Source organism: Leopardus geoffroyi, chromosome D4 (genome assembly GCF_018350155.1).
Source record: "Leopardus geoffroyi isolate Oge1 chromosome D4, O.geoffroyi_Oge1_pat1.0, whole genome shotgun sequence".
NCBI lineage: Eukaryota > Metazoa > Chordata > Mammalia > Carnivora > Felidae > Leopardus > Leopardus geoffroyi.
Genome location: NC_059342.1, coordinates 50,968,012 through 50,985,611, shown reverse-complemented (window position 1 = coordinate 50,985,611; position 17,600 = coordinate 50,968,012).

The following is a 17,600-nucleotide window of genomic DNA, read 5'->3' as shown; positions in this document are numbered from 1 at the left end:
TCCTTAGTAAAGAGAATGCAACCAAATCAGTATTATTGACATTTTGCTGAAATGGGGGTCATCTGAGGATTCAGACCCTAAAACAATGGAGACCATGAAGGCTATGCTTTAGATATCCACAGACTTCACATGGGTATTTCTCACAAAAGAAGTATAAGTTTTGGAAATTTTGAAATGATGATGAGGACACTGGGTATTTAATTTTTGCTTTTAAGGGAAAAATAATAAAACGGCAGGAAAAAATTACATATATATGTGTGTATATATATATATGTATATATATATATATATATATATATATATATTTTTTTTTTATTTATGAGAGAGAGGTGGGGGGGAAGAAAGAGAGGGAAACAGAGACTCCAAAGTGGGCTCTACACTGTCAGCAGAGAGCCCAATGCAGGTCTCAAACTGATGAACCATGAAATCATGATGTGAGCCAAAGTTGGATGCTCAACCGACTAAGCCACTTAGGTGCCCCAAGATATTTTTTAATCACTCTATTGATGTAAACATAGATTGGTCTGTTTAACAGGAAGATAAAGAATATGTTATGTTTAATTCACTTTGCTCTTAGAATTATCATATTCAGTATGTTAAAATTTAGAAGTACAGTTTGCATAAAGAATAATTAACAATGTACTCACTGAATTAAATGATTTAGGGATGCCAGCATCTTATCTCCATCCCTTTCAGTAATGAATAGCAAGCAAATACCTGAGGGACAAGAGAAGGGAACTTGTATTTACCGAGTAGTTCCCACACGCTAATATTTAAGTAGCATATAGGCCATGTCTAACAAGAGAATAACATGTAAAAAGTATTTTTTTTTCAATACACAAGAAAAATTATGTTTTCAGAACATAGTAGCCCTGATCGGGCCAGGAGCTAGAGAAACCATTCATGTCCTGAAGAGCAAATGAGGGAGGAATAAAAAAGATAATTCACTGAATCCAATATTTGCCAATAGTAGCTTAATCAAACTCAGGAGTTCTCCAACCTTATAAAACTTGATAAAGCATAACTGCTGACACCCCAAATTCCTGATTCTATAAGTCTGAAGTGAGTCTACAGAATGTACATTTCTAAGTTCCCAAGTGATGCTGACACACAATGTTAGAACTGTTGGTCTCACTAATTTCATTTCCTCAGCTGTGGCTGATCCTATAGTCTTGTCCCAATGTTACAGGAGGTAGATCAAGGGCATAATACCAGATGCATCCTGAAACTAATACTCCAAGGCCGTCCAGGTTCTGCAATTGTTTTTGTCTGTTTGTTTTTCATAAGAAGGGGTAAGGATTCTGATTTCAAAAGTATAGTTTGCTCAAGTTCGAAATATTGGAGAAAAACAGAAAAGTGATCTTGTAACAGCTAAAATTCCTTTCCAAAACCAAGTCTTAAATTGACACCTGGCTTTGTAATCCGATCAAATGCAGAGTTTGACTTACATTTCTGCCTTTGAAACATGGCTACAACAAAAGATTAGTGAAATCATAAAATGGCTAACAATAAAATTTGCCTTGTTTCCTAACTTTATTTTTGCTTTCTTTTGTACTTTTCAACAAATGATGCACCTTGAATCTCAAATCTGTTTTCCCCCAAGGCTATTTGGTAAAAAGGCATTCAGCAGCAGTGTCTCTTGAAGAAATTGGTTTTATAACCCACAAGGAGTTCTGCAGGATTCAACACCATTAAGTATCACACTCCTCACATTTCCAGATACTTAAAGATCCCCAATTACTAATTTTCTTAAAGAGCGTCAGTGTTTTCTAGTAAAAAGTATATTACCATTTCACATAGAATTTAATCCATAACTTTATGACAATGTATTGTTTCCTGCATCCTTTCTTTCTGGAAGGCAGTTGCTATAAGGAAGGGACTCCTGTTATCTTGTGTAATTTTTGTTTTCTTCTCTAGATATTTTCTTTTTTTAATGTTTTATTTATTTTTGAGACAGAGAAACAGAGCAGAGACAGAGGGAGACACAGAATCCAAAGCAGGCTCCAGGCTCTGAGCTGTCAGCACAGAGCCCGATGTGGGGCTCGAACTCACGAACCACGAGATCGTGACCTGAGCCGAAGTCAGATGCTTAACCAACTGAGCCACCAAAGCGCCCCTCTTCTCTAGATACTTTCAAGAGTGATTAGCATCATGACATCAAGAACTAAATCTGCTCCATGGAATGCATTACTCACTCAAGTCATGGGATAGTTGTCTAACATGAGTTTTCTGGCTTCATTCATCTTATTTATGCCATTAATCAACAAATAAATGTAGCTAATCCTTATTATTTGATATAACTGGTGGCCGTTTTCACACAAACACATAATATCTGTCACTTTGTGTTAGAGAATTTCAACAATTAGTAAGGATAAAAGATGATTAAAAAAACAAACAAACTCATGATTTGAGGTGTCAGAGCCTAAGCAACAGGAGGAAGATTGGCACAGGGGTGTGGCTCAGATTGATTGTTGAAGCATAGGGGAGTTGACAAGGGCACTCTTGGCTGGGGGGAGGAGAGGTGTGTTGCAGGATAATGGCAGCCCAGCTAGGGATGTCAGAGTCTTGGGTAAGAAGGGTATCCTCACGGGATACTGCAGCAGCAATGGAAGATGGGTCACATACAGAGCAACTGATCAAATAATATATACAAAGCTAATGAGAGCCAGCTTTCTCACCGTCAGAGAAGGGAATTACAAATATGGATAGGGAAAACAACAGAATAGACTTTGGACTGAAATTAGAAGTGCTGGTGTGAACTCATTACTTTTAATAGAGATAGGGAATTACAGATGTAAATGTGAGGATAGACAGACAAATAGACAAATATTCCCTAACTCTGGCCACTAAGAGGGCCTCAGATCAAGACCCAAATACCAACGAGAGCAACTAACCTCCAGATCTTGGCTTGTCCAGGGCTCCATGAAGTAATGAGTGATTTCAGCACCGGGGCAAGGAAAGTACATGAGCCTAGAGTACTTTATTGCTCCTGAAAGGAAGTGCTCAAAGAATGATAGAGATATGTCAAAAGAACACAGAAGGCATTTTGAAGGGACTTCTGAAGGAAAAATCTGGAATAACTTAAGGATCAAAGTAATTATAGTAATGGGCTATAGCCCACTGAATTAAATAGGAAATTGTAAATCCATTCTGAATAAATGATTGAGTGACTTATTAAAAGGACAATGAGGAATGGGCCATTTATATGGTCTTAAAGTACCTCTACACCAAACACTTATCCTTTATAAAAGGAAAAAGCAGTTTTACAGTGGAGAAGCCCTAGTAGACATCACTGAATTCAAATAATCAAAGTTAACATAAGTAATGGGGCAAACTGAAATTATGAGCCACCAGATATAATACAATGAGAATAATTCAAAATCATACCTGTAATATTCAGTAAAAAGATTTTTTTAACTTACTTATTCTAATCATGAAGAGCTATCAAACACTAATTGAGGAACTTCTATACAGTTATCTCTGAAAGCATCAAAGTCATTGTGGCACACAGACTTTAAGCTGAACACCAAGAATCCCTGTCCCTTGGTGTTTATGCCCTTGAGTTTGGGCAGAACCAATGGGATATAGCAAAGGTGATGGGGTGTCACTTCCCCAACTGCATTAAAATATGTATAAGACCATCTTGCTAGCAGAGGTGCTGGTAACTTCACTGTCCTGGAAGAAGAAAGCCAGCATGGAGTAAGTGGTCACCCTGGAGAAAACCACGTGGCAAGGAACTGCAAGAGCTCAGGGTGATCTCCAGCAATAAACTGAAGCCTTGATGCTGCAGCAGCAAGGAAATTAATTCTGCCAACAATGTGAGGGAGTTAAGAAGCAGATATTTCCCCAAACCTCTAATGGGACCATAGCACTGGCTGACATGTGGATTACAGCCTGATAGGACCAGGAAGCAGAGGATCCAACATAGCCATGTCTAGACTCCTGACCTCCAAAAACTGAGATAATAAACATATGTTGCTTCAAGCTGCTAAATCTGTGATATTTCTTATGCAACACAGAAAACTAAAACAGTCATTAAAACTGATGAAAGGGGCACCTGGGTGGTACTGTTGGTTAAGCATCTGACTTCAGTTCAGGTCATGATCTCACGGTTCGTGGGTTCGAGCCCTACGTCGGGCTCTGTGCTGACAGCTCAGAGGGTGAACCCTGCTTCAGATTCTGTGTCTCCCTCTCTCTCTGCCCCTTCCCCACTCACACTCTGTGTCTCTCTCTCAAAAATAAACTTAAAAAAAAAGCTAATGAAAGACCGAGAAACTCTGCCAGACCAAACAAGACAAAAGAAATAGGACAACCAAACGCTGCATGACTCTGCACTGGATATTTAAAAAAATTTTTTAATGTGTTTATTTTTTATTTTTGAATAAGAGAGAGAGAGAGAGACAGAGCATGAGTGGGGGAGGAGCAGAGAGAGGGAGATGCAGAATCCGAAGCAGGCTTCAGGCTCTGAGCTGTTAGCACAGAGCCCAGTGCGGAGCTTGAACTCACCAACTGTGAGATCATGACCTGAGCTGAAGTCGGGCACATAACCGACAGAGCCACCCAGGCACCCCTGAACTGGATATTTTTAGACATTGTTGGAACAACTGGAAAACATGAACATGGTCTGAGAATTAGATGGTAGAAGAAAATCAATGTTAGCTTCCTCAGGTTGGTGTTTTACAGTTGTACAGGAGACTATCCTTGTTAGTAAGAATAGTAACTAAACCCTAATAAATACTTTGAATATAAACAGATTGAATAGCCAGTAAATGCTTTGCATACAGAAGTACAGACGACTAGCATATTCAACAGTGGTGGGGCATCTAGTTGTAAGAACAAAAGAAAAAGTTCCAGACTATTTGTAAGTGGGCAACTTACAAATAGTTCAGGAAAAAAAGTTACTTGTATTACATTCATGGGTATTTTGTAAATATATTTACAAAAAAAATATTTCAAAGATGGGGCGCCTGGGTGGCTCAGTTGGTCCGACTTCAGCTCAGGTCATGATCTCACAGTTTGTGAGTTCAAGCTCTGCACTGGGCTCTGTGCTGACAGCTCAGAGCCTGGATCCTGCTTTAGATTCTGTCTCTCCCTCTCACTTCCCCTCCCGTGCTCATGCTCTGTCTCTCTCTGTCTCTCAACAATAAATAAACATTAAAAACATTTTTTTAAATATTTCAAAGACAACAACAAAAACTGTTTCTACGTAGTCTTCTTCATCTCAAGAAATGACATCTCTATTTTCCCAGTTGCCTGGGTCAAAAGCCTAAACATCATCTTTGATTCCTCTATTTCCTGCCACGAATCACATCATTTGCCATATGCTCTAAGTAATTATCACCACCTCCACTATTATTACCTAAGCCAACATCTTCTTCTGCCTGTTCTACTTCAATACTCCTAACTGGTCTCCCTCATCACTCTTGCTTTACAACTCTCCCTCCCCCAGTCAATTCTCTACATCGTAGTCAGAGTAATTTATTAAATTTTAGTTCAGATCCTGTCCTGCCCCTGCTTAAAATATCCAATAGCTGCCCTGGGCATTCTTTTCTGTGGACTACCAGCTCCCCCTGTGATCTGGCCCCCACTTATCTCTCTGACTTACCTCCCACCACTCTCCATGATCATTAACCTTCAGTTACAGCCTCTGGCTACTTTTGAACTCAAGCTTTTGCATTTTCTGTTCCTTCTGTCTAGGTTCCCCCAGATAGTGACATGGCTTACTCCCTCCCATCAGTCTTGTTTTTGTCAAATGCCACCACCTCCTTAGGGAACTCTTCTCTGACCATCATAATAAAAATACACCCTCCTTTCCAGTCTAATGTGTATTTGTCCCTCATTCCACTTAATTTTTCTTTATGGTACTTACCACTACCTGAGATTAAATTATTTATTTTTTTATTTACTTGTTTATTATCTGTCTCCTTGATGAGGGCAAGGTTTATTAATTTCTCAATCTCCAGGACTAGAATACAATCTGATGAATGAATGAACACAGATCAGATGCTAAACAATCAGCGAGGCTTACTCACCAGTTACAGGCTTTTGCCCACAAGCCTCACAGTACTTGCAGTTGAAGTTCCTATCTCAGAAAAATAAACTACTACTTCTGCAGGAACACTAGGGTTGCACAAGTTAGGCAAAACCAAAACCCTTAAATTATAAGGGCTCTTTAAACTTTACCTTTCTCTATCCTGGAGAATGCCACCGCCTTGACAGTGATGCATTCTGCAGCACGTTCGTCATTCCTGTTTTATGTGTCCATTAACTATTATTTGTTGAGTAGAAAGTCCTGGATGAAAAGCAGATCCATGAAACAGGAAGAGAAAAGGCATCATAAAATTAACAAATTAAAGAGATGTAAAACTTGAGGACAAGTCAAACACAATGGGAAGAGAAAAAAAACAACAAAGAGAGAAAATAGGATTACAGAATTATCTGCATTCTTTTGACTACCAGACAAAGTGTGGCCAACAACACAGGAGTCTTAACTACGTGGAGTTAAAAATCTTTGTCAAACTCTTCTGCACATATTCCATTCGCAGTTACACTGGAAACGGTTCCCTGTCTTATGGAAATCACATTACAGTGAAGAAGGAAAAACTTCATATGAATGAAGGAAATAGTAATCAGAGGACAGCCATTCTAGGTCTGGTTAACTTTGCATTCAGAAAATGAGGGCTGTCTGGGGGCGCCTGGGTAGCTGAGTCAGTTAAGCGTCCAACTTCAGCTCAGGTCATGATCTCATGGTTCATGAGTTCAAGCCCCGCATCAGGCTCTGTGCTGACAGCTCAGAGCCTGGAGCCTGCTTCCGGTTCTGTGTGTCCGGCTCTCTCTGCCCCTCCCCTGCTCGCTCTCTGACTCTCTTTCTCTCTCTCAAAAAGAAATAAACATTAAAAATTTTTTTATAAAAAAAAAAAGAAAATGAGGACTGTCTGCATAGAAATATTTGGGAGGTGTGTAAGCCGCAAAGAATGAGGTCATAAGGAGAAAGGATATTAAGATCGTAAAAGGAGTACATTGGGCATGAGCATATGGGAGAGCTTCTGGGTACCACCCACCACTGTTTCTTCTACCAACTTTGTTTAAGTCAGTGGTAGGTAGTAAGTCCTGGCCTTGCAGCTCCATGTTATCCTAACTGGTCTACTCCTCATTGTCTATGCTTGGAAGGAAACTCCAGGTGAGAGTTGCCAGGTAAAAGACAGGATACCAAATTAAATCTGAATTTCAGATAGGCAACAATGTTTTGTGCAGCATAAATACATCCCATACAATATTTGGGACATACTTATACTAAAAAATACTTGTTGTTTACCTGATATTCAAATCTAACCAGGGCCCTGTATTTGTATTTTCTAAATCTGGGAACCCAGCTCCACATCAGGGACCCAGAAGTAAGAAAGGGTAGATTTTGACTTTTCTTGGGCATAAATAAGGAGTTCGGAGCAATTTAAAGTTCCACTGCTTTGATGGCTCGCTCTACTGCCTTCACCATGACAGAGGGCTAGACCCTCCCAGGAAAAGGTAGAACACTGAAGTTTATATGTCTTTCTGGGTTCATGTTTGCCCATCTATCTCTATTCATTCATTCTTGCCATTGCTGAATCTTCTCTCAATCAGACATATTCTGATTCTAGAAGTAGTCTGCTCATAAAAGGTCTCCTGGGGCAATGGCCTGCTTGTCTTACTTACAAATTTCCTGCTAGCATGCATTCTCATTATTGAAAATCATGTTGAAGAAGAATTTTTTTGCAAATGCTGGCCAATTCTTCCCTGAATCCTGGATGACCCCTTATCTATAAATGCCACTGAGGTTTTTTGTGGTTTTTTTCTGCCATTAATTACTCACGTAACCACAGAAAGAAAAAAACCAAAACGCTAGAATGAAAACTCCAATATTAAAAACTCTTGCAAAGAGGAAAACAGTTAGCAGTATGAAGTCTGATAGATGGTACCATTTGCACAGAGCAGAGCACAGTAATGGACATTGGGAGCAATCATTCTTCAGCTGTCCAGGCGAGCAAGAAGGCAGACAGCCTTCTGAAGATCTTTCATTCTTCTAATAAACATTAAGGTTTGGGATAGGGAGTTGTAGGAATGGAGGCTTTGTGAATTGGGCAAGAATCCAGATATCACACCTGAAATATGCTACTAGAATCTCAACAGCATCAGCTGGAGGGGAACTTGACACAGAGCCTTGGGGTCCGCCTAGATCAGAGTTTCTAAACCTTGGCACTTCGGACATTGTGAGCCAGGTGACTTTTCGCTGTGGAGACTGTCCTAGGTATCACAGGAGCTCAGCAGTCAGTCCAGGCCTCTACTCACTAGATGCCAGTAGCACCATCCCTGCTGTGGCAACCAAAAAGGTCTCTAGACATGGACAAATGTTCCCTGGAAGGCAAAAATCACCCCTAGTAGGGAGCCAATACTCTAGAAGAATGGTATTTAACCCTGGTGGAAAATTAGAAGAACCTGGGGTCTTTTAAAAAGATTCCCCAGGGGGCACCTGGGTGGTTCAGTCAGTTGAACAGTTGAGCGTCTGACCCTTGATTTTGGCTCAAGTCATGATCCCAGGGTCATGGGATCCATCCCTGCGTAAGGCTCCACACTGAGCGTGGAGCCTGCTTAAGATTATTCCTCTCTCAAGGGGCACCTGGGTGGCTCAGTCGGTTAAGCGTACGACTTCGGCTCAGGTCATGATCTCACGGTCCGTGAGTTCGAGCCCCGCGTTGGGCTCTGTGCTGACAGTGCAGAGCCTGGACCCTGTTTCAGATTCTGTGTCTCCCTCTCTCTCTCTGACCCTCCCCGACTCATGCTCTGTCTCAAAAATAAATAAACGTTTAAAAAAAATTAAAAAAAAAAAGATTCTTCCTCTCTCTTTCTCTCTCTCCCCTTGTCCCACTTCCCCATTTGTGCTCTGTCTAAATAAATAAAAAATAAAAAGATTCTCTACCCATAAAAAGTCTGTCTTAATTGGTGTAGTAATGAGCTTAAGCACTGATATGTTGTAGAAGTTCCTTACCTGTTGTTCCTACACAGCTAGGGTTGAGGACCATTGCTCTAGACTTATTTAAAAAAAAAAAAAAAAATGTGTCTTCAATACTCAATACTTCAATACGATTACTCTTAGAAAACTGGGAACAGGACTCAGGACTGAGTCCACAGATATGAATCAAATGGCCTCAGCTGTTGAAGAGTCAAGGAGACTAGGCTTGGCAAAGCCTGTGCTTGGTAGATCCCATTCACTTACCATAGTTTAACATGTTTTAACTCCATTTTTTAAAAAACAATCTTAGAATTCTAGGCTATGGTTATATTAATAAGGCTGCAAAAAAGGAAAAGGAACAGAAAAAAATGAGAAATTGCAGACCTCTGATTTTTTAAACTCATTTGTTAAATAAAAAAGGGGGAAGTTTTCACTCACTGGTTCCTTTTTCTTAAAAAAAAAAAAAAAGTCTGTCACCGTTTATCTTACAAGATTTCCAGTTACTGCTTGGGAACTACAGAAGTTACTAAGAGGAATTTTGTGGTGCTCCTCAAGTATTTGAAGACCGTACCATGCCTGCCTTTCCTAAATCCTACACAGAGGGGACAGTAGAAAGTTCAAGGTCAGCTTGCTGCCCAGCTCTGGAGTTTCAAGGAAGGCAAGCCTTGGCTTCTGTAGGGCTCTCCTGAGAGAGATAACCTGGAGGTAGTCTAGAGAAAGGGTTTACTTTGCTTACTTACACTGATCTTCCCAGAAACATTCTGCAAGGCATAAAACGTCCCTTTTACTGTGCAAAAGGGACGTGTGGCCAGAGTATGCAAATTTAGTGCCCAGACAGGTAGCAGCAAGAGGGCATTTAAAATTAGTGATGCTTGCTAATGGCTGAGCTCCAGCCACACTGCTCTCTATCCTACAATATTTGAGCAATCCTCATATTTTATTTTTATGTCACCAAGTCCTGTTGAAATAAATGCTGGATAATAAAGTAGGACTTCATAATGGGTGATTGGTAAGAGGCTCGCTGGTCTTCAAGGGGTAAGGGTTAGTGATCACACCTGGCTTGGCCCATTTACACTAACACTCTCAGGTGGACTCTCACGTAGGGACAACACTTTCCTTTCTCTTCTGCTACAGAAATCTTTAACATCCACTTTCATTCCACCACTGGGAAAGAATTCTAGAATGAAAACTTAGATCTCAAAGGTCTTTGAGTCCTTTTCAACTCAATAAAAGTGAGAACCAGCTGACAAAGGGTGAGGGCAGTCAGGGCTCAGGGAGAAGTCCCGGGGAGACCTAAGCCAGGCAGTAGAGACACAGACCCCTGCAAATGCCCAATGTGCAGCCACAGGAGAGCATGTGGACAGGAGAAAGATATTGGGGGGGGGGGACAGAATATGATGCAAAGTCTAGTGAGAAAGAAAATTCGATCATAAGAATTTGGACCCAACAGGGCCAAGCCCCAGCCATCGAATACTGGAGATGATCAGTAAAGGAAGTCATACTTACTGGAATGAAAGAATGGGTTTTCTTAAATATTTCCCCTCCCTCTTTCTGGAGGCTGGCATCTCCAGTATTAAAACAATTAAATGGGAGCCATTTGTCATATAACTCAACCCTGAAGAAAACACTCTGTTAGCACAATAAGCTGGAGATTACACCTCATGGTCTAAAAGGTCTGAGTGCATGTGTTAGATATTTCAATACTTCCCTGAAGCCCAGGAAAGAGGCGCCACTCTTATGTGCCTTGTGCTTTAGAGCACCTGGCATATCACAGACTTAAACAAATTATCCAGGGAACACACAGGTGGCTCTGTCACTGGAGATCCAACGCTCAGCACCAGCATAGCAGGATCCACAACCACAAACACCTGCTTCCATGACTCACCATTCGAGGCCCCCAAGAAATGCTTCTCACATATCTTAACCCTATGACTTCAGATCAAAAGGCAAATGTACCCGAATTCTGTGAAGGTTTGTGGGTTGTTGAAATCAGAGACAAATACTGACTTAGGTAGGGAACGTCTGAGTGGCAGAAGTGCTCAAATAAGAAAAAAGACTAATTAACTTGTCAAATCCTTCCTCTTGGATAATCCAAATACAATAGGTTCCTGAATAATGAAATACAGTTTCCCCAGGAGTACCACGAACCTGTTTTCTTGCTTCTCTTCACGTTCCAATTCATAGGTCTGGAGGTATTTATGAATTAGATCAGCTTTTGAAAATGAAACATGGTGGTTTAAGAACCTTTACAATACTGAGTGTTTCATAAATGTGTGTATATGTAGGCTTAGGCGTAATGTGATTGAAGTATTGGCAATTAGATGGACATTGAACATGAAAAGCCCAAAAACTTTATCATCATGAAAATACTTAAGACTTTATTAAATACATAAATACTAAACTAAAATAATTCAAAACTTTATTTAAATAATTTTATTTTAAATGATTAGATTTATTATGATTTGTACGTTTTCTTTTAATTATGTTGGATAAGTTTGTCATCCAACATTTAATTAGTATATGAGGTTTTTGGAAAGGCTACATGAAAAATTATTTTAGCTTAAAATTTTTATATTTAATTTTTAGATGAAAATGTCTAAATTTTATGCACATTAAATGTAATTGCATTTGATGGTTTGATCCTTTAGTATTAGCTTTCCATTGTTACTGTAACAAATTACCACAGCTCAGTGGCTTAAGACAATATAAATTTATTATCTTGCCATTCCATAGGCCAGATGTCCAACACAGCTAAGTTCAAGAACTGCATTTCTGGGGCGCCTGGGTGGCGCAGTCGGTTAAGCGTCCGACTTCAGCCAGGTCACGATCTCGCGGTCCGTGAGTTCGAGCCCTGCGTCGGGCTCTGGGCTGATGGCTCAGAGCCTGGAGCCTGTTTCCGATTCTGTGTCTCCCTCTCTCTCTGCCCCTCCCCCGTTCATGCTCTGTCTCTCTCTGTCCCAAAAATAAATAAACGTTGAAAAAAAAATTTAAAAAAAAAAAAAAAAAAAGGAATTCTTCACACTAGTAACTGGGTTGAAAATGTTTCTTGGGTGAGAGTATGGACTAGTTAACATCAGGAGCAGTAGACTGGGTGGGCAGGCACTGGGTGGATGGTGGTACAGGTACTGGGAGACAGTCCAGTTGGCTACGTACATAGTTCCTGAAAATGATCAAGGCAGACAACTGAAGGCAACACCAGCTTTGGGTCACCTGAGAGAACGATAACAAAGTACCGAAAGAGCTAAGCCCAATACAGTGATGGCCAATCTGGGAGCAGGCAGTACTGACAAGACAGATAAGCAGGTGGACTGGCGACCTTCATCAGGGAGATGTGTTCCCCAGGGAGGGGTTCAAGGTCACTAGGGGGGGAAAGAGCAGGAACCGGGTTCTCTACCAATGCTTCTCAAACATCAGTAGGTAGATGAGTCACATGGGAGTCTGGTCAAAATGCAGATTTGGGTTCAGTGGGTCTGAGGCAGGATGTTAGATTCTACGTTTCCCAACAAGATCACAGATGATGCTGACACTATTGGTCCCTGAACCATGCTCTGAGTAGCAGAGTTCTAGGAGGCCTATGTCAACTAGGCACCGAGAAGCCTCACATTTCAGTGGCAAAATGGGATAAGAACGTGAAGAATAATGTAATGCAGACATCAGAATGTGAGACAGCTACTTACGTCCCTCCTGGTGGCATTTGGGATGGCTTCCTACAATGGGGTAGGGCTGATCCTGTACAGGAGCCTTAGGCTATGGGAAGGTCAGGACAACAGGCTCCAAGATAGGCAGGGACTGAGCAGTGACATCTAATGCTTTGGAATCTGCACATGAAGAGCTACGCATTATCTGTGTTCTGAGCACCTTGAAGCCCTTTCACATATTGCTAGTTCCATTAATGCAGCTCTTTGCTATTTCTACTTTCCCTTCCAGCTGTCCACATTTTGACTTTTCACACCTCCATCAGAAGACGGCAAGAGGAAACAAAATATTAGAATAAAAACATGCTCACTTGTCTACCTGTTGCCAAGCCTGGACAGGGTAGAAATTGAAAGTATTGAAAGTATTTTTATGAGAAAAAATTCCAAACTATTTTTTCCATGTGGCCCATTTAGGTAAACATAAAGATCAAAGACCCACCTATAATTTGAGCTTCTACTTTTCAGCAGAGAAAGAACTCAGTGCTTTAAAAAATTAAATTAAATTGTAAGAAGAGCAAGACAAAAATAATGAAGACAGTACCAAATTTTTGTGTCTACAACACACAAATCGATCATGATGAAGTCGCTTTCAATGACACACAGGGAAAATTAAAATCTACAGAGTTCTGTATTATTTTCTTATAAAATGATTGTTTCACAGCCCGCCAGGAAGAAGACCTCATGCTAGGGGGACTGCTGGGCTGAGCTGGAAGCTTCAGGACTGCTCTGAGAAGCCCTGAAACTCCTTGGGGAGCCTTGCAGCCTAGATAAGAGGAATCTCCACCTTCCAGCCCTCGTTTTAACAACAGAAGCTCTGTTTTCATCAGCCCACTGCACAACATTAATGACTGGTTTCCAAGGCTAATACAGAGTCTGAGAATCACCAATTCAGAGCTACAATTCTATGTATTATCTCTGAATTTGACTTACACTATACCATCACTCATAAATATAGGCAATACAGAGTTAACTATATAAGTTTATGGAGGGAATATTCTCAAATTCTTTTATGAGATAAACTTGTGCTGCATACTACTTGGATCAAGAACTACTACATAAACGCTGAGCACAGTGTAATCGGGAATAATAAAGATACTCTAATGAAGCATCTTGAAAGGGAAGAGCCTCAGGTATGGTGACAGGTTAGGTATTTAAGTGTAATGCTCCTGGCTTTGATGGTTATTTTTAAATACAATTTCATTGCTGTGCATCTATAAATTAGTATCCAGGAGTAGGAAATGATTCTATAGTAAGAATGAGATGCTATAGATAATGGGACTGAATGAGATACTATAGGTAATGACATAGACTTTCACGTCCTATTATTCATGGGAAGAGGTCAATAATGCACGGCATCATATACTAGAGCAACCGAGTTATTGAATGTTTTCCAGACTTACTTATATAATCAGCCACAATGTCAAACAAAGGATAGGTTCTCATAGTAAAATGATCCAAGTACAGTAATGGTAAAGGTGAATCTTGAAGGATTTTCCTCCCTCTTTTCTGCAGTGCAAGAGCCTAAATAGCAACTTTTGTCAGAAAGCTGGTGCTTACTAAGTTTTTGTAAGGTATCGTTTTCCAAGTAAATTTATTTCACAAAGACCTACATCGTTGCCATCCTTCATAGCAAACAGTTGATTCAGCCCTGCTCTAATGGCAACAGTAAGTGAGGTTCTCACCCTCAGAATCAGTTGAGCCTTCCTGAGATCATTTTATTTTAGCTTTACTTGGTGATTATCATTTCATGCCTAGCTCGCCATCAGATTGTTAGTTTGAAGAGAACTGAATTAAACCTGTCTTCACCACTGTATACTCATTACCAACACAGTGCCTAGAGCAAGGTCACTGAATAAATATTTATTGAGACAATGAATGTACTTACCAGGAGAACATGTGACCTCTAAGGCCCAGTTCAAGGTCTTTAATAGCTTTGGCAGCAAAGGATCCTTCTCTATTATACATTTCCTTGATTTGTGTTGTGTCTCCTTCTGGCCCTCAAAATTTGTTAGGACCTTTTTGTGTGTGAATGAATATAAACTTTAAAGCACCTAAGATGACACTTTTCACATAATAATACTCAATAAATATTTATTAAATAAACAGATGAATGAGATTACGGGATTTTCTTTTTATATATAATTTTTTTAAGTTTTCATTTATTTATTTTGAGAGAGTGACAGAGAATGAGCAGGGGAGAGGCAGAGAAAGAGGGGGACAGATGATCCGAAGCATGTGCTGACAGGAGAGAGCCTGATGCTGGGCTCAAACTCACAAACCATGAGATCATGACCCCAGCCAAAGTCAGACCCAGGTGCCCCCAGGTGCCCCCCAGGTTCCCCCAGATTATTGAATTTTCTAAGATGTTACAACTCTTATGAAGTTACTTAGCACATTATTTGATATAATAAAACTCTGGTTAATTATGGAGGCCTGTGTAGAAAGTTGTAGTTTCATAATTTTTATTAATAAAAAATAATAAGCATGCATGTGTGTATCACTGTGCACAATTTACAGTGTGTGTCCGTTTGCTTCTTGGCACATAAACCATGGAAATCCTGAAAACCAAACTGCCACCTCACAGCCACTGCCAAGCATAGGCATTTTTTAATCCTTGAGGTTTTTCAATACCTTAAGTAATGCTTTTTCAAATGCGGTAACACTGATATGCAGACCTACTTATTGTCCATGCACAAAGCCATTCCTCGATACGATTACGATATGCCCTCCTGGATGTCATTAAAAATCAGTGCCTTATTTTTCTAGGAAAGGTTAGCTGAAGTCCTGCATGAAAGCAAGTGATGGAAAATACAATTCTTCAAGCCTCCTTTGGCTTCTTGGGTCCATACAACAACCTTGACAGTCCACTTCCAAAGTCAAGGTATGCTTCTTACAAAACCCAGACATCTTTGAGTAACTTGTTTTGTTCTTAACACATGTTCCCAGGAGCTTAATAAATACTATCTTTACAATTGTTCAGTGGCAAAATAATGAATCCTTGGTGTACGCTCATCCTCTGCTTTGCTATTAGAGGAGACACATGCAGACCCTTTTAACCAAAACCCAATTCAAGGGCAGAAAGCAGTTCTAAAAACTGTTAAAATTCAAATACTTAGTAATTGTATGTGCAGCATGTGCGTTGCAGAAAGGGCTATTATTTTGAAAGATAAATTGCACCTTGTTGAGGAATTTCAAATATCATCTGAATATATTTATAACCGAAATGCTCCCAAGTTTACGAAGAGCTCTCAATGAAACTGCAACCTTGTATAGACAAGTGTCCATGGAGGAACAATTTCAAAACCATCTCTTTTTTTTATTTCCTTGTGAGGTCTCCAACAATCTAAGGCATTAAAGTTGATGAATAGGTCAGACTTCAACTCCTCCTACCTCTCTTGCCTTTCATTTGTCCATATTTCAAGCTTCACAGAAATGACAGATTTTACACTTTACCTCATATTGCTTCCCTTAGCTCCTCCTTTTCCTAGCGAATCTCTGTTTTACTGTTTACTTAAAAAGGTCATTATTCAGAAGGGAAATTAGTCAGCACATAATCTGAATAAGAGGAAACAATTTTAAGTTAACCCAATAAGAAGTTTGTATTTAGAGACCATTTGGTGGTTTTATCTTCACCTAACTTTTATAGATCCTGTTTTTAACTAGTTAAATGACTGTTGAGATCACCTAATTTCACTGAGCTTTCACTTCTTTGTATTGGACAAGACTGGATTGTGTGTTCCAGCTCTTAAGACTGAGATATCAATCAACCACCCTGGAAAAGTGAATTCATGCAAAGCCCATTATTATTATGTCTAGAAGGTCAACCTTCCTTCAAGAGTTCTCATGTATGCAGTGACCAGAGGCCAGCCTTGATCAACTGATGGAAGAAGTACCACTAAAAGTGCCACTAAAAGATCAGAACCATCTGGTGCTGGATAAGAGTATTAATGGAAAAACGTTTACTGAAAGAACCTCACCAAAATAGCCAATTACCTGGTGTCTGCTCAAATAAGGAATCAATTAGCAGTCAAAATCTGTAAAACGACAATGGCTTTGGCAGGGGCAAATCTACTGGACTTCATCATGTCCGGAAGCAAACGGACTCAGCAACAAGCCTTCAGATTTTGGGTCCAAAAGTAAGTAACAATTCACAGGAATAATTAAGGACAAAAACGAGAGCATATTTGTGAGAATTAATATAAGTCTAGGGAAAATTCATATTAAAGAAGCTTTACAGAAAACTAATATTTATACCCAATACAAGGGCATCATACTATCAAATAAAACTCTCTGGTTCTGTCCTCTCCCTTCTTCCTATTTTTTTTTTCCATTTTTGAAAGAGAGAGAGAGGGAGAGAGCCCATATAAGCAGGGGAGAGGGGAAGAGGGAGAGACAGGGGTAAGGGAGAAAGGGGGAGAGAGGGAGACAGAGAAAGAGAGAGAGAAGAGAGAGAGAGAGAGAGAGAGAGAGAGAGAGAGAGAGAGAGACAATCTCAAGCAGGCTCCACACTGAGCATGGAGCCTGATGCGTGGCTTGGTTCCACAACCCTGGGATCATGACCTGAGCCGAAATCAATAGTTGGACACTCAACCAACTGAGCCACCAAGGCACACTGGTTCTTCCTATTGTTTGATTCCTGGGCCTCAAAATTCAATATGGAGCACCTGGAAAACTAGAATAGTTGTAGATATTCAAACCCAAGTGAATATACTGGCAGTACTATATATCATCAAATATAATATAAAGACAAAGATTCCTAACATCCCTCAGCCAAACTTTCTTAAAGACTGTTTGGGGAGATAAAAATATAACAGTAATGAGAAAGGATGGATCTTTGAGAAGATTGGGAAAGATAATGTGAGATATCATCTAGAAAAGCTCTGTATACATTACTTTTGCTCAGATTTAAGATTTAGCTT